General features: G+C 42.7%; 1 protein-coding gene across 7 annotated transcripts in view; it reads right to left on the reverse strand.

Annotated features, from left to right (window-relative positions):
* The window catches only part of PHTF2 (putative homeodomain transcription factor 2), a 167,244-nt gene that overhangs the window by 22,586 nt on the left and 128,212 nt on the right, over positions 1–16,446 (reverse strand). Inside the window, exons 23-24 of one of the 7 annotated variants that reach the window (XM_032642297.1) lie at positions 5,088–5,150; positions 877–2,816 (exon numbers count right to left, since the gene is read on the reverse strand). The exons of the other annotated variants lie outside the window; for them this stretch is intronic. The gene's annotated coding sequence lies outside the window, so the exon portion shown is untranslated. Of the gene's footprint in view, positions 1–876; positions 2,817–5,087; positions 5,151–16,446 lie in introns of those variants that run through there. 7 annotated transcript variants of the gene reach the window in all.

Below are 16,446 nucleotides of genomic sequence, written 5' to 3' on the forward strand. Positions count from 1 at the left end.
GAGCTTTTCCTTACTGACATGAAGAAGTCAGCTGCCACATTGTGAGAGGGCCAATGGAACTGGGAGGCCTCTAGGATCTCAGAGTGGCCTCCAGTGGAGAGCCATCAAAAAGCCAAGGCAGAGAATTCCCTAGTGGTCTGGTGGTTAGGACTCAGCACTTTCACTGCAGGGGGCATGGGTTCGATCCCTGGTTGGGGAACTAAGATCCCACATGCTGCAAGGCATGGCCAAAAGAAAAAAAAGACCGGGACTCCAGTTATACAACTATAAGGAATTAAATTCTTCCAACAACCTGGATGAGCTTGCAAGAAGATTATTCTCCAGCTAATTCTCCAAATGAGAATTCAGCACAGCTGGCATTTTGATTGCAGTCTTGTGCGACGCTGGGCAGAGGACCATTTAAGCCATCTCCAGACTCCTGGACCCACAGAAACTGTAAGATAACAAACGTGTGTTTTTTTCAAAAAAAAAAAACCATCTTTATTGGAGTATCATTGCTTTACAATGCTGTGTTAGTTTCTGCTGTATAACAAAGTGAATCAGCTACATGTATACATATATCCCCATATCCCCTCCCTCTTGCATCCCCCTCCCACCCTCCCTATCCCACCCCTCTAGGTGGTCACAAAGCACCGAGCTGATCTCCCTGTGCTATGCAGCTGCTTCCCACTATCTATCTATTTTACATTTGGTAGTGTATATAAGTCCATGCCACTCTCTCACTTCATCCCAGCTTACCCTTCCCCCTCCCCGTGTCCTCAAGTCCATTCTCTACATCTGTGTCTTTATTCCTGTCCTGCCCCTACGTTCTTCAGAACCAATTTTTTTTTAGATTCCATATATATGTGTTAGAATACGGTATTTGTTTTTCTCTTTCTGAATTACTTCACTCTGTATGAGACTCTAGGTCCATCCACTTCACTACAGATAACTCAATTTCGTTTCTTTTTATGGCTTAGGAATATTCCATTGTATATATGTGCCACATCTTCTTAATCCAGTCATCTGTTGATGGACAACCAGGTTGCCTCCATGTCCCAGCTACTGTAAACAGCTGCAGTGAACACTGTGGTACATGACTCTTTCTGAATTATGGCTTTCTCAGGGTACACGCCCCACAGTGGGACCACTGGGCCGCATGGCAGTTCCATTTTCAGTTTTTTAGGGAACCTCCATATTGTTCTCCATAGTGGCTGTATCAATTTTCTTTGCCACCAACAGTGCAAGAGGGTTCCCTTTTCTCCACACCCTCTCCAGCATTTATTGTTTGTAAATTTTTTGATGATGGTGTGAGGTGATACCTCATTGTAGTTTTGATTTGCATTTCTCTAATGATTAGTGAAGTTGAGCATTCTTTCATGTGTTTGTTGGCTACCTGTGTATCTTCTTTGGAGAAATGTCTATTTAGGTCTTCTGCCCATTTTTGGACTGGGTTGTTTGTGTTTTTCATATTGAGATGCATGAGCTGCTTGTATATTTTGGAGATTAATCCTTTGTCACTTGCTTCATTTGCAAATATTTTCTCCCATTCTGAGGGTTGTCTTTTCGTCTTATTTATGGTTTCCTTTGCTGTGCAAAAGCTTTTAAGTTTCATTAGGTCCCATTTGTTTGTTTTCGTTTTTATTTCCATTTCTCTAGGAGGTGGGTCAAAAAGGATCTTGCTGTGATTTATGTCGTAGAGTGTTCTGCCTATGTGTTCCTCTAAGAGTTTTACAGTGTCTGGCCTTATATTTAGGTCTTTAATCCATTTTCAGTTTATTTTTGTGTATGGTATTAGGGAGTATTCGAATTTCATTCTTTTACATGTAGCTGTCCAGTTTTCCCAGCACCAGTTATTGAAGAGGCTGTCTTTTCTCCATTGTATACTCTTGCCTCCTTTATCAAAGATAAGGTGACCGTATGTGCATGGGTTTATATCTGGGCTTTCTATCCTGTTCCATTGATCTATATTTCTGTTTTTGTGCCAGTACCATACTGTCTTGAATGTGTGTTGTTTTAACGTGCTAAGTTTGTAACTTGTTATACAGAAAAATAGAAAACAAGCACAGCCCCCAAATGCTCCTTATTACCGTTTTCTGTTTATTTTTTTGCCTTAGCACTTACAGCCACTGAACATTTTCTGTTTTACTGATTTACCTTTGCTTATAGTCTGTGCTGCCTCCACTCTTGAATACAAGTTTCACTAAGACAGGCATTTTTGTCTGTTTTTCTCCCACCATTATATTCTCAGTGCCTTGAACAGTCTCAGTAAATGTTTGTTGAGTGAATGAATACTGAACAAATGCTAACTTGTTACCTGAGCAGAGGAATTCATTAAGCTCACCTATATCTCAGAGAGGTAAGACATGAGAGGAAAGGTTTGTATTGTTTTAAACTTGTTATTATGGAAATGTTCTAGCACTGCTTCAGGAGCCACTGTGATGTGTCCGGGCAACAGCTTCTTACTAGTCTGGCTTATTCCAGCGGTAAATTATACATTCTGAGAGCAGCATTCTTCAAGGCCTTTTGACTTGGCTCACATTTAAAAATACATTCCACATTATGTCTCAGTACCCACATATACCTACATAAATAATTGAAACAAAGGTTTCACAAAATAGTACTTATCGTTATCACATGCTCTGATGGTTTCCCATTCCATTTCACCCTGTTGTATTTCATTTTTTAGAAACTGGAGAAGACCCACTGGTAGGTCCTAGACAAACCCTCCAGGCAATTCTCCAGGAAGACCAATCTTCTCAGCTGTCAAGCATCTCCCAGGTTTAGACTGCTACCGGTTCTTCCTGGAGAGTACGTGAGGTCATCTTCTGTGATGCCTGGGAAGCAGAAGTATTTGCCTTAGCAGATAGGAGAGGTGAGGGACAGGGTTGGCAGTGAGTATGCCTGGACTGGAAGCCACCACCCTCTGGCCGCAGCTGAGCCACAGGAAGAGCCCAGGGCTGACGCTCATCTTCATTAGTTTAATGAGCGTTCATATATTTCAAAGACTCTAAAATATCCAAATACTGTTACAGCTAATCTTTAGTCATGGTCATGTCTCAGATGTCTAATGGTTCCTGAGTCACCGGCATTTGGTGCTTGAATTTCTTGACTGAAAAGTGTTTTTGAAAACCACTGAAACATTAGCCACCTTACATGGTTCCAAATGGCGTAATTTGTGAAGCTAATGAAAAATTATGGCAAAGCACTTTCCATATAGCATGAACTAATCAGTGAGCCCAGAAAATCCGATGTTGATAAAGTGCCATTAAGTTATGGCATGAAATGCCACCTGTAAATTACACCTGGGTAAATCTGGGTGTAATGTGCCTCTTTGCAAGTAGTTTTCTATTTATTTGAATGTGAAATGAATCCCAAGGATGGCAGATGATAAAGATGCTGCCTCTTCGGGCACAGTGGTTGAGAGTCTGCCTGCCAATGCAGGGGACACGGGTTCGTGCCCCGGTCTGGGAAGATCCCACATGCCGCGGAGCGGCTGTGCCTGAGAGCCATGGCCGCTGAGCCTGCATGTCCGGAGCCTGTTGCTCTGCCTTTTTTAAAAGCATGTGGTTCAAGAGAAATACTTTTTTAAAAAAATTGCTTAAGTGTTAGCTCGACAGTGCAACCAGAAGGGGGAAAATGTCCCTGACACCTACCCCCACCACTCTGCCTGAGGGTTAAGGTGCCAGGGTAAGGAAGGGGAGGTGCTGGAAGACAAAGAACTCAGAAATCAGGAGTAAATGAAGCTTATCTAGAGTGTTTCTTCTGGGCTCTCCTCTCCTTTTCAGCCCCCATTTCCCTCACCTTCCCTGTGGGCTGTGCCCTTGTTTACTGTGATTCCTTTCCTCTGATCAGATGGCTCATTTCTCTTCCCTTTTGTTTCCACTAAAACATTCCTGACCCGTGTTATCACTCCTGTAGGATAATATCTGAGTTTAATGGATTTCTCTGCTAAGGTAATACTTTTTGTCACCATGAGGAAGCAATAGCCAAATCCACAATGTGGGATGTTCTGCAGGACAAAAGACCCAGTTTTTCTACCACATGAATAGCAAGGAGGGGGAAGCGGAGATAAGGTGTGTTGGGGAGAGGGAGGAGGAGCTGTTATGACAAGAGACACATGGATCAGATTCAATCTTGTCTCAAAGTAGACAAGAGTTTAATGAATTCCCAACTGCCCATCACCCAGCTCCAATATTTAGCAATATTTTGCTCTTTTTGCTTCAATTATTCACTTCAACAGATGTTTGTTTATTCCTTTGTTCTGTGGAGAATTTTAAAGCAAGTCCCAGAGTTCGTATTATTTCACCCCCAAATACTTCAATATGTGTCTCTTACAGAAATACACTTTGGGGCTTCCCTGGTGGCTCAGTGGTTAAGAATCCGCCTGCCAATGCAGGGGACATGGGTTCGAACCCTGGTCTGGGAAGATCCCACATGCCGCGGAGCAACTAAGCCCGTGCGCCACAGCTACTGAGCCTGGGCTCTGGAGCCCGCGAGCCACAACTACTGAGCCCGTGTGCCACAACTACTAAAGCCCACAAGCCTAGAGCCCGTGCTCTGCAACAAGAGAAGCCCCTGCAATGAGAAGCCAGCGCACTGCAACAATGAGTAGCCCCCGCTCGCCACAACTAAAGAAAGCCCGCGCACAGCAACGAAGACCCAACACAGCCAAAATTAAATAAATAAAATAAATACATGTATTAAAAAAAAAAAAGAAAGAAATACACTTTGGCAAGAATTTTTCAGCCTTCAGAGAGGGGCTCTCCCGGAAGCATCCCTGTGACTCTAAATGAGGTTTGCTTTAAGGACATTACTGATATTTATAAAAATACACCGTTCCTCTACACACACCCTCAGGATAAAATTCCTTCTGGACCTGGCTTAGGAAAAACGCCACAACTTCTGACCCAAACACTGAAGATTCGGTACGCGATCAAATTTTCCTTTATGTAAGATGTGCTAGGAAGCTTAGAGGCAAATCTGTGGCCTACCATAGCCTACGTCTGCCCTCTGTAATATGAAATTGTCTGTTAGCATCATTTGCAGCTCTAGTGGGGCCCTCTCCTTGCTGTTCCTTTTTCTTTCTCATCTACTTCAAATCTTACCTTATTGTATCTGTACATCCCTATGAGCAGAGGTGGGCTGCTGAATGTTCCACAACTGGTTCTCTGAAAAGAATGTACATGTATATGACAAATTTGCTGCTATAAATGACATATAATGCACAGTAAACAAAAGGAAAATACACAATACTTCTTACTGTAAATTCCTTGCAGCCAGTTGATTCTCATAGAATGCTTTTGTTGATTTTAGTCAAACCCTTTATCCACAGCTAACCTATGGTTGCAACCAATAATCAAGAATAGTTTAGACATGAATGTTGGTTGACATTTCCATTTACTTTAACAAGGAAGACAAAAGTGAAGCAACAAAGATCTATGTCATGTGTCAGAAATCCACTCATTCCTCATGATGTAAGCAACTTTCTTGCTAAATTCATTAATTGCTTCCAAATACTTGAAGAATATTTCCTCAACTTTTTGTGCTATTCATAATGTAACTACTATGGACATGACACACTTTCCGTGTTTACTCTGCACTGTTATCATTCTCTCCATCACAATATGAAGTCTAGATGATCAATAAAGCAATAAATAAAGAGTTGATTCGTAATGTGTGCCCATTTCCCTGGTGTAAATACTCCCACTATGGCCAATTTCAAGATACCAACATGAGGATGCTCGAAGTGGATTTAGGAGGAGATGTGCAGTAGGACACCTTTCTGTAGCATTTTCACCACACAGATACGATGGACATAAATAACCTCAACAGTGTAAGTAATAGTGAAACATAATTAGAAAGTGATGAATTTGAGTATTTATTTTTAATATGATTTAATTGTAAGTTTATATAATTTAATTTTTAATGACGGCTGTGTTTAACAAACGACTTGCAAGATTCCTAAAAGTTTAACAATAAATTTCTTATAAGCCAGTACATGATGACTCTAGCATACCACTGTCTGTAAGCCACCTAAGATAATTTTGGAGTTAGGTCGGCTACGAACAATCATACACCTGTGGGGACTGTTCTTCTGGTAGGATTATGGATTGCAATTATGAAAATTCCTCCCTGAGAATACTAGATCTGGGATTAATTATAACAAACATACTCTTTAAAGTATTGTTGAATTATTTACAATAGCTAAGACATGGAAACAACTTAAGTGTCCATCAGTGGATGAATGGATAAAGAATATGTGGTATATATATCTGGTGGAATATTATTCAGCCATTAAAAAGAAGGAAATCGTCTCAATTTGTGACAATATGGATGGACCTTGAAGGCATTATGCTAAGTGAAATAAGTCATACAGAAAAATACAACTACTCTACAATCTCACTTATATATGGAATCTAAAAAAAACTAAACACACAGAAACAGAGACCAGATTGGTAGTTGCCAGAGGCAGGGGCTGAGGGTGGGAGAAATGGGTGAAGGTGGTCAAAAGGTACAAACTCCGAGTTATAAGATAAGTAAGTTCTGGGGATTTAATGTAAAACACAGTGACTATAGTTAACAATGCTGTACTGTATCTCTGAAAGATATACGATACAGTATTTGTATATTGCTAAGAGAGTAAATCTTAAAAGTTCTCATCACAAGGAAAAAAATCTCTGTACCTATATAAGGTGATGGATGTTAACTTAGTGTGGCAAACACTTTGCAATATGTACATATATCAAATCATGTTATACACCTTAAACTTAAACAATGTTATATGTCAGTTATATTGCAATAACACTGGGAAACAATAAAGTATTGCTGAGCTCAAATGAAAATATGGTAAATCATCAGGTTCAAGGGGCAAAACAGGAGCAGTGAGCTAAAACCAGGTCTGTAGACAGTAAATGGAAAACAAAACCAAAAATAACCCGAAAAACAAGACCAAACAAACAAGCTTGGTTTGCCCTGAAGGTCAATGCTTCTGTCACACAGAGAACCAGAGAAAACAACTTGGACTATGCAAAGCAGGAGGTGCACCTCAGACTCTCACACTGAGCCAGGACCCTCAAGAGGGGTACACCCTTTGTGAGACCTCAGGGCAGAAAAGTAATTCACCTCCCAGCAGAGGAAGCCTATCTCCATCATAACCCCGGGTGGAAAAAAATGAATTATAATTTTTTTTTCTCAGAATTTGCATCCTTAGGCTTTATTTCACCCTTGTGTGGAGGTTACATTTACACTACTCACGCTATCAAGCTCTACTATAAAAATTAAAACAAGAGGATAAGCTGGGGACAGCCACCACGGGCACTCTGCTCTCTGCTCTTAGCCCTGGAGCTGGTGAGGCCCAGTCCCCTCCAGATGGGAACCCGTGCCCAGATCCCAGGGCCAGGCCGCGGTCACCTCCTGAGGCTGCCAGGACCCCCGCCTCATTGCAGCTACCATGCCTCCCTGGCCTCCCTTTGCCCCTGAACAAGACCAAGATCCAGAGACAGGCCGAGTGGAGGCCGCCCTGGGACCTGGTCCGTCCAGGTCTTCAGGGGCCTGCGGGGGCGGGGCACTATCCGGGAAGGCTTCCTGGAGGAGCGGAGCACGAAGGATGGAAACAGCACTCCCTCCAGGCAGAGTTTGGTGTCATCATTTGACATGCCTTTCTCCTTCATAATGATTTATTTTCTTATCAATCACATGGACACCCTTTCCTCCACCTCATGTCATTTGGCTATAACTCTCCTCTCCTCTAGAACAACCTGTGGCTCCTCATGGGCAGTACGACTACGTCCAAAGCCCTCAGTTCTCGCACAGGTACGCTGCCTTTCTGGCTTCTTTCACACCCCCTCCATCTGCTGCAAGCTCCGTGTACAGATGGTTTCATCACTACAGCCTGAGCCCAGCAAACAGCGTGAAGAATTGCTCAAAGCAGCAGCAGGATCACGTGGTGCCACTACCTGCCTAGCTGCAGACCTACTCCCTGAACTATTTTGCAGCTCACAGCATCTCCGTCCCCCCAGAAAAACAAAAACCGATACAACATTTAAGAGCTTCAGATTTAATTTTTGATTTTTCCACTCTATACTTCCTCCCCGAGCATCAGTAGCCTGTAAGGGCACTTATGCTCACACGGTTAAATGCACACTGCATGAACTCTTATAGCGCAGGAGGGACCCGCCCAAGTGTGCCCAGTGTTCTTGCCAGACTGGTCTCTTCTCTTTCCTTATTCCCTCTCCCTCCCCCTTACGGTCTGTAAAAGTAAAATGAATGAATGAATAAATAAGTAAATAAATAAATAGTTTCAAAATATAAATTAAAACAAAGTGGTGAAAGTGGTGTCAGCCTGGTAGCACTACCTAACGCCCAAGCAGAAGCAAGCACAAATTCTCTGGAGAAACAAAGTAAGTTCAATCAAATGTTATTCCTCAGTAAAAAATTACCAAATATAGAAGGAAATAAATCAACATGGGTGGGAGTCAGGAAAAACAAAACACAATAGATTTACATCTCCAAGAACCTCAGATGTTAGAACTACTGGGAACAAAATTACTATGTATAAAATGTTTAAAGAAGATGGAATCAGAAAAGGATCAAGAAACAGAGAACCAGAAAGATCTGAAAATGATTCATGTGAAAATTTTAGAAAGGAAAAATATTAAAACTAAAAATGACAAGTGGATTAAACAGATTAGATATACTGTTAAAAAAAAAAAGGCAGATAGATCCAAAGAAATTACCCAGAATTAAGCAAATAGAGGCATGGAAATAGAAAATATGAAAGTAAGGAGAGATGGAAGATAGAATTGAGGTATAACAGATGTCTGAATCAAAAGGAAATAACAGAGAAAATGTAAAGAAGTATCAGCAGAGAGGTTTTTTTTTTAATTCATGAGATATTACTACACAGACAAGAAGCACGTAGATAAATGAAAAGAAAAAAAACCCACTTAGACCTGTTGCAGTAAAACCACAAAACAAGAAAGATAAAGATGATCCCAAAAGCACCCAGAGAAGAAAGACATCTTGGTTACAAGTAATGACAAACAGACCAATAGCCAACTTGCCTACAGTTACACAGGAAGCCATGAAAGAGAAGGAAAAATCTCTGTTGAGAGAAAATAACTGTCAACAAAGAATTATGTAGCCTTTCAAGAAGACAGGTGAAACAATCAAACTGAGGGAGTTTACCACCAACAGAACCTGCACCCAAAGGGAGGATATACTTCAGAAGAAAAGGCAGGGCTAAGACTGTGAGTAAAGAAGTTGGTAAACATGGAAGTAAATATAAATGCTAACTATATAAAATAATAACTTCTGATTTTTAGGGTTTAAAAAAGACATTAAAACACTCAACAATAGCTTGGAAGTAAGGAGAGAGGTTCTGAGTTAAAAGTGGTGGAATGTCCTTATTTTTACAGAAAAAGAACTAAGATATTGATTAAATTTGTACTGGTAAGTATGCATATAAAAGTTTCAAGGACAAACACTAAGAAAAGCAGAAATAGAGGGTTTAACTTCCCGATCAGTAAAAAGAGGGAAATGGAATAAGAGAACAAGCAAGGAAAGGCAATCCATTCAAAAGACAGTAAGAAATATGAGAAAAAGGAGCTGTGTATTTAAATGGTGAAATGAAGGATGGAACAGACTGATTTGGGAGCACTCCTTCGCCCTCTTAAGCCAGGTTGTCTCCAAGTTCGGTAGCTGCCTGGGTGGGCAGTTGGGAGCAAAGGGTGGGCAAGCAGGTGCCCAAGCTCTGGACACCCATTTTCAGAGGAGAGGGAGGCTTTGCCCTTTGGGTTCCAAATCCACAGCTTTTCAGGATCTCCTGAGCAACCCTGGCTCAGTCTGATTCTCCCTCTCCCAGCTACCTCTCCGAAGTCTGTTTAGTTGCAGTGCAGAAACGTGAAGTGTCCATTTTACAGCTAAGGTCTCCTGCAGCACAATTAACGATGAAGTGGATGGGCCTGGACAGAGTGGTGTGGCCTAATGCTAATCCCTGCTCCAACCCTCATGACGGTGTAGACTCAGGACACCCGAGTCCTGCGTTTATTTTCGTCTGCTTAAATGAGGGGGTGAACCGAATAATTGGCCAGGTCCTTTATAGCTCTAATATCCCTTGATTACGCTCTTCATTAAATACGCATCACGTATATTCACTTGTAAGCTTTATTTTCTGATAATATTAAACTCTGCTCTTTGTGCACAGCCCTTATAACTTGCTGCTTATATAACATGTTCATTTGCTCACAAAACACAATAGCAATATTCCCTCTAATAGCCTTGTATTCAGCTACTGTCTTTCTTAATATCACTTTTCTAGGACCTCAAGTAAGAAGATGTTTAAAAAATAAAAGAAGTAAAAAACCCTCAGTGACTCCGCTTCACTATGATATATGTCCTTTTGCCTTTTCTCATCTATTCAGGTGCATCAGGTCTGCTGAGTTGGCTCAGATCTGAAGTCCTCCACTCTGGGGACCTAATGGACCTTTATCTGCCTGGACTTAGAAGCCAAGTCTTCCGGACAGCGCACTGTTCCAAATGTCCCTTAAGTAGCTAAATTAAATGGTCACTGTCCACCATGATCCTCCTTGATTTAAGTGATGCTTTTGAAGTGATTAATCCTAGGGTACTGCTTCACTAACTGATCCCATTAAACTTTCAAGGTTCTGGACTCCAGTCTCCGATGTGTTTACTCCTTTCCACACCTTTGCCTCAGACGGGTTTAGTGCCCATCATTCTCATGCAGAGGGCACCCCAAAGCCTAATGCTCCCAGTTATTCTCCTCCCTTCCTACCTTTTGGGCTCAAATTCACCCACCTGTTTCACTAGAATAGCAGTTGAGAAATGGAGCAGCCTCCTCCCTGACTGAGCACTCAAACCCACCCAGCCCTCTTTCTTGTGTGTGGGCGTTGTGCTCAGGTGGACAGCCAGATGCAGGAGTCCAAGACCAGGATGCCAACCTCTCACCCCCACCACCCCCAGTTTCTGCTCTAACTCTGTGAGAGCATTCACTCTTCGTTAAGGTGTTGGGGGTATTCACAGAATTCCCACCTCAGTCTGACCGCTGGCACCTTGTGTAATCTCAGTCAAACCAGGCAAGCTCTAGGCATCCAGGACCATCAGGATAACCCTTGCCACTTGGCATTGCTGTGCCAAGCTCATTTAATTCTTGTAATACTGTCAAGAGGGCTGATATTCAGCTGGTTGGCACCAGTAAGTCCTAATGAGTGATTTACAGTCCACATCCATTATCACTGAGCTGTGCCCATGCCACACCAGTTGTGAAATGTACTAAATACACCCTGGGGATAGACGGCACTCACAGTTTATAGATGAGGAGACTGAGGCTCTGAGTTGCTTGGGAAGAGGGGTAGGGCACAAGGCATCCATTCTGCTGGTGCAGACCATGGCAGAGGTGGGATGGTTCTAGAGCTAGAGGTGTGCGGCAGCATTCTGGTCATGGTTAAGATAGCAGCTCTTTGGCAGCCCAGTTCTATAATGTGGTCTGGAAGGTTGTTCCTGGAAGCCTGAGCTACAGTCCATTTCTTCAAACCCTCCTAATTCTATAAAATACCCCCCTTAATAAATGCCTTTGTGCAATACCTAAATGTCAGAACACAGGCATAACTCTGTGTGACCCTGATGGTTTCTTCGTACCAAAAGCACAAGCAACAAAAGGAACAAACAGATAAATTGGACATCACTGGATTATTAATAGGTAGGGCTTTGGTGACCCTGATAAGAGCAGTTTTGGAGGAAAGGAAGAGGAGAAAGGTAACAAGACCTGTACATGGAAGTAGCAATGGGCATAGAGAGACTGTAAGAGATACAGCAGGGGATGAATCAGCAAGACTTGGCAAGAGAAAAGACCTTTCCTTGTAGTACAAGAAAGAATGAAAAGTCAAATATGGCAATAGTTAGCTAATCAACAAAAATGCTTTGTATTCTGAATTGGCTGCCAAGTGTGCAACCTCTTTACTGCCATCGAAAGAAAAGTGGCTCAGTAATAAAAAGTAAGAAATAAGAGAAAGTACACAAAAAATTTTTACAGTGTTTCTTCCTGATTGAGGAGTAATAGATGATTTTAATTTTCTTTATATTTTTAAATCAGAAAAAAATTTTTAAGAAAATAAATTCAAAGAGTTTTTCAAATGTCATGATATACAATAGGAATAGAAAAAGGTTAGCTTTTCCTCTCTTATCATCTTCCCTCACTTGCCACCCTGCCTAGGTCCTTCCTTTGCTGAACATTCGCAGGTATGCCAAACCTCCAGAGGTTAAGGAGTTTCTACAGAGTTGGTTCTGTTTAAATCAGGAAAGAAAACTCCCAGACACGAAGTAAGAAAGTGTCATTCCACACTTTTCTGAGGGAGGCAGGACTGTGTAAGGGTTACGAGCAAACCCAGAGATCCTGACCAGGCGCTGCCCCTTACCTGTGAGTGGCCTAGAGCACATACGTAATCTTCCTAACTGCGCTTCCTCGGGAGAAACGGGCTAATTCTATAAGGGTCTTTTGAGATAAAATGAGCTAATGCCCATAGATGGGTTATGAGTTTGACAGCTTTCAAAGGGCAGCAAAAAAAACCTCTGAATGTTAGAGTATCTGTGCCCAGAGACAGAGTACCAGAATTTAGAGTTTTAACAATATCCTGTGCTGATCTTACGGGAACTACAGAAGACTAATCAAGCCCTTCAAATATTAATCCCCACCTGCTCTCTCCCTGATGTCCACATCCCTTTAATTATCCAGTGTAATAGCAGACTTGATGATCAACGTCAGGAATGAGGCTAGGGAGCTGAAATTACAGAATTACAGCCTCTAAGATGACTTGAGATTTTCAACCTTGCTATTTAAAAAACTACTCAGGGCTTCCCTGGTGGCGCAGTGGTTGAGAGTCCGCCTGCCGATGCAGGGGACGCAGGTTCGTGCCCCGGTCCGGGAAGATCCCACATGCCGCAGAGTGGTTGGGCCCGTAAGCCATGGCCGCTGAGCCTGCGTGTCCGGAGCCTGTGCTCCGCAACGGGAGAGGCCACAACAGTGAGAGGCCCACGTACCGCAAAAAATAAATAAATAAAATAAAACACTGCTCAAAATTTTTAAAATTCAAGCAATCCAGAGAAACAAAAAAAGAAATGTGATTTTTCATATTAGCAAAGGAGCTCAGCAAACCATAGCCTGTAAACCTGCAAAACCCATGCCAAATGAGACAGGGGCTCCCCACCAAAATGACAAATGCAGGGTAGACTAAAGCATGGAAAGAAGGCATCCCAGGAATAAGCAAGATCAACTCCTTCACTTGACGGAAAGGTCGGGGGCATCTGCCGGCTGGCCCATGCCCCGTTCTGCTCATGACTTCTCTCCCATCGTTGACCTGCACTAGCGAGCAGCACGAGGGCTGCCGTGTGGTCAGACCTCAAGCACACAGGTTCTCCGCACAGGAAGCCTCCCCTCAGGGACGCTCTGGCTCATCAGGCTCCTGACGGTGGAAGTTTCCAGAGTTTATCAAAGGCCGCGAAGGTGGAAGGGGGAGAATCCAACAGCAAGCTCTCTAGTTTTTCATGAACCAAGCCCATCAACTGAGAAGCAGAGAAGCCAATTCCTACAGGAAGGTTCAAGGACAGAAAAGAAAACTAGGGCTTCCCTGCTCCAACCTCCCCAGAATAAAATTCTGTTCTGTATTCAAGGGCCTCCACTGGGCAGCTCCACACTACTCTTCTCATCTTACTCCAAAAGATTCTCTTCCTGAGTAAATATTACTGGAATCTCCCAGATACTTATCCCCATTCTCCCCTCTCCCCTGAAGTGCCTTTGTCCTGCCCATTTCCACCTATCAAAATCTTACTTACCCTTGAAAACCCAGTTCAAAACACTGCTCCCCATGAATTCATCCCTGATTACTCCGACAGGAAGCAGTGACTCTCCTTTGAAATTCAAAGAGAACCACGAGTAAAACATCTTCTTTAGCCATCAAATGAAGAATAAGTATGACAAGAGGCACCATTCTTAAATACTGAAGAAAACTTCCTGAAGAGTAGGAGCTGTTGTTGTGTTAATATCCCTTCCTCAGTACCAGGCAGAGAAGGGGCTTCACGATGAACAAATGAATGAACAAACAAACAAAAGAAAGAAAAATCAAACCTTGTGTTCCCATCTCCTCAGCTCAAGAGACAATCAACCCCTTCAAATAAGATAACTCCTTTTAATGACAGTTTTAACCCAGGTGCAGCTCAGACAATATACTGATGGACTAGAGAGATGATCATCAAAAATGTGAAGCATGTTTGTCCTCAATATTAAGTACAACTAATTTTATTACTTCTGTTTTTTCCCTTCCTTTTCAATAATGAAATAAACCCCAGTCCCAGCAAATGGCAAATCTCTATTCTTAAAGTACATTTAGATTTTACTAATTTACTTTGCTTATACATAATTCAAAGGGGGATTTTATTTCAGTGCCTTATTTGTGGCTTCTAGTTATTATTCCTTCTGGAAAAGGCCCTTCACATATATTAGGTCTAAAGTTCCACTAAAGGTTTTTGGGGTCTGTGTTTTTAACTTCATTTTCTTAAGGCTGTAAAGTGGAAGAATGAGTTTGGGTGATTGTTTCATGGTGGTGTTCAATTTCTATAACCCTATGAACCCTAGAGAGGACTGGTGGGAGGCTGAGGGATGAAATGTTGAATACCAGAATATGGGCCTATGGTTTCTTGGAAAAGGTCTTGTTTGGGCCAAAGTCTCTAATGGCAGAGGAAATGGCCTTATTCAGAGTCCAACAAGCACCTTCTCTTAAAAGCCAGGAACTATATTCCTCAGTGCCTGAGTAAGCATGGTTTAAAAAAAAAAGAAGGAAAGAAATCCATCTTACACCAGCACTCTGATATAGGGCACTCTCTATACTGTGGGGAAACTGCAAAAAAATCTCAGAGACTTAAGAGATAAGCACTGAAAGCCCCTGGCAGGGCAGGCAAGAGAGCTGCCCTGTCCATCTCAACTTCCCAGGCTGCTCCCATCAAGTGGGGTGTAATCAGTGTGCTGTCAGAGTTTCCTGCACCTCTGTGGGAGCAGAGATAACCCATAAGATGCTTAGATAAAAGCTGATTTTAAAAATAGTACCTAGGGCTTCCCTGGTGGCGCAGTGGTTGAGAGTCCGCCTGTCAATGCAGGGGACGCGGGTTCGTGCCCCGGTCCGGGAGGATCCCATGTGCCGCGGAGCGGCTGGGCCCGTGAGCCATGGCCGCTGAGCCTGCGTGTCCGGAGCCTGTACTCCGCAACGGGAGAGGCCACAACAGTGAGAGGCCTGCGTATCACAAAAAAAAAAAATAGTACCTAATTGCATGCCTGGGGCATTGGGAAGGGTTTACAGACAGAGGGGACAAGGGAAAAAAGGCAGATGGTCAGACTTACTATCTACCAGTAGGATGGCTCCTCGAGAAGAGCTTTCTAAGCCACTCCGGGTGTCCTTCCAGGCTGCCTTACCCAGAAGCACCCTCCTGGCCACCACTATGCTTAGGCCCTTATCTCTGGAATTCCTAAGCTGAGTACAGACCTGCCCTTGACAGAGATCAGGGAGTCAGACTTTTTAGTGGCAGACAGCAGGAAGTCGTGGAGACCAAGGAGAGCTTTAATGAGAATCTGTGGGAAGGTGGAAAACAGGCGCGAAGAATGGGCAGGAACAAAGGGAGGCTACACAGTGAGAGCACAGCCAGACTCTGGTCCCAGAGCCGTCTGACCGAACACTGCCATGGAACGCCAGACGGTGTGTTTCCCCAGGCTCACCTCTACTACCGAGGCCACTGTAGAAAGCTCTACAGAGCTTGTTGCTCAGAGATGAGCAACAAATGTTTCTTGGTTTTACTAACAGGTTCGATGGGAAACTTAAAGAATGGGGTTTTGAGTCTGATAGAAATGGCTGGAAGGGGACTGAATTTATTTTGTGAACATGATTTAGCATATAATTATAACGAGAGTTGTCATTTATTAAGCAATTTCTATTGCCAACATTTCACCCCCATCTTATTTCTGGTAACCTTTCTAATAAACTCTAATAAACTCTCCCCGTGCCTGTTTGCCTGTTATACTCCTAAGGAATATGTCATAACTGCCTGGGGTCAACTGATTAATATTAGCCAAAATCTGAAGCTCTTCTGTGACTGGTTCAGGAAAAAAAAAGAAAAAGAGCAGGGGTATCTGGTATTATCCCAAGGATTTGTTAGGAACAAGTGCTCAAGATGGTAGGAATGACAAAATGGCATTTCTGTTTACAAATCCTGTGAATACTATAAGATCCAGTCAGTCCTCCTGGTGATGCCTGTCTTGATGTACCTGATGACTGAGACTTTATCTTATTTAATCAATTCAAGAAATATAAACTAGCTCCATTTCGTTAGTGCTTAAAATGCCATTATGATTAGGGCATTCAGCAGTGAATGGCTGTATCTGTGTTGTATAATGTGGAACATCTATTT

Source organism: Phocoena sinus, chromosome 9, assembly GCF_008692025.1.
Source record: "Phocoena sinus isolate mPhoSin1 chromosome 9, mPhoSin1.pri, whole genome shotgun sequence".
NCBI lineage: Eukaryota > Metazoa > Chordata > Mammalia > Artiodactyla > Phocoenidae > Phocoena > Phocoena sinus.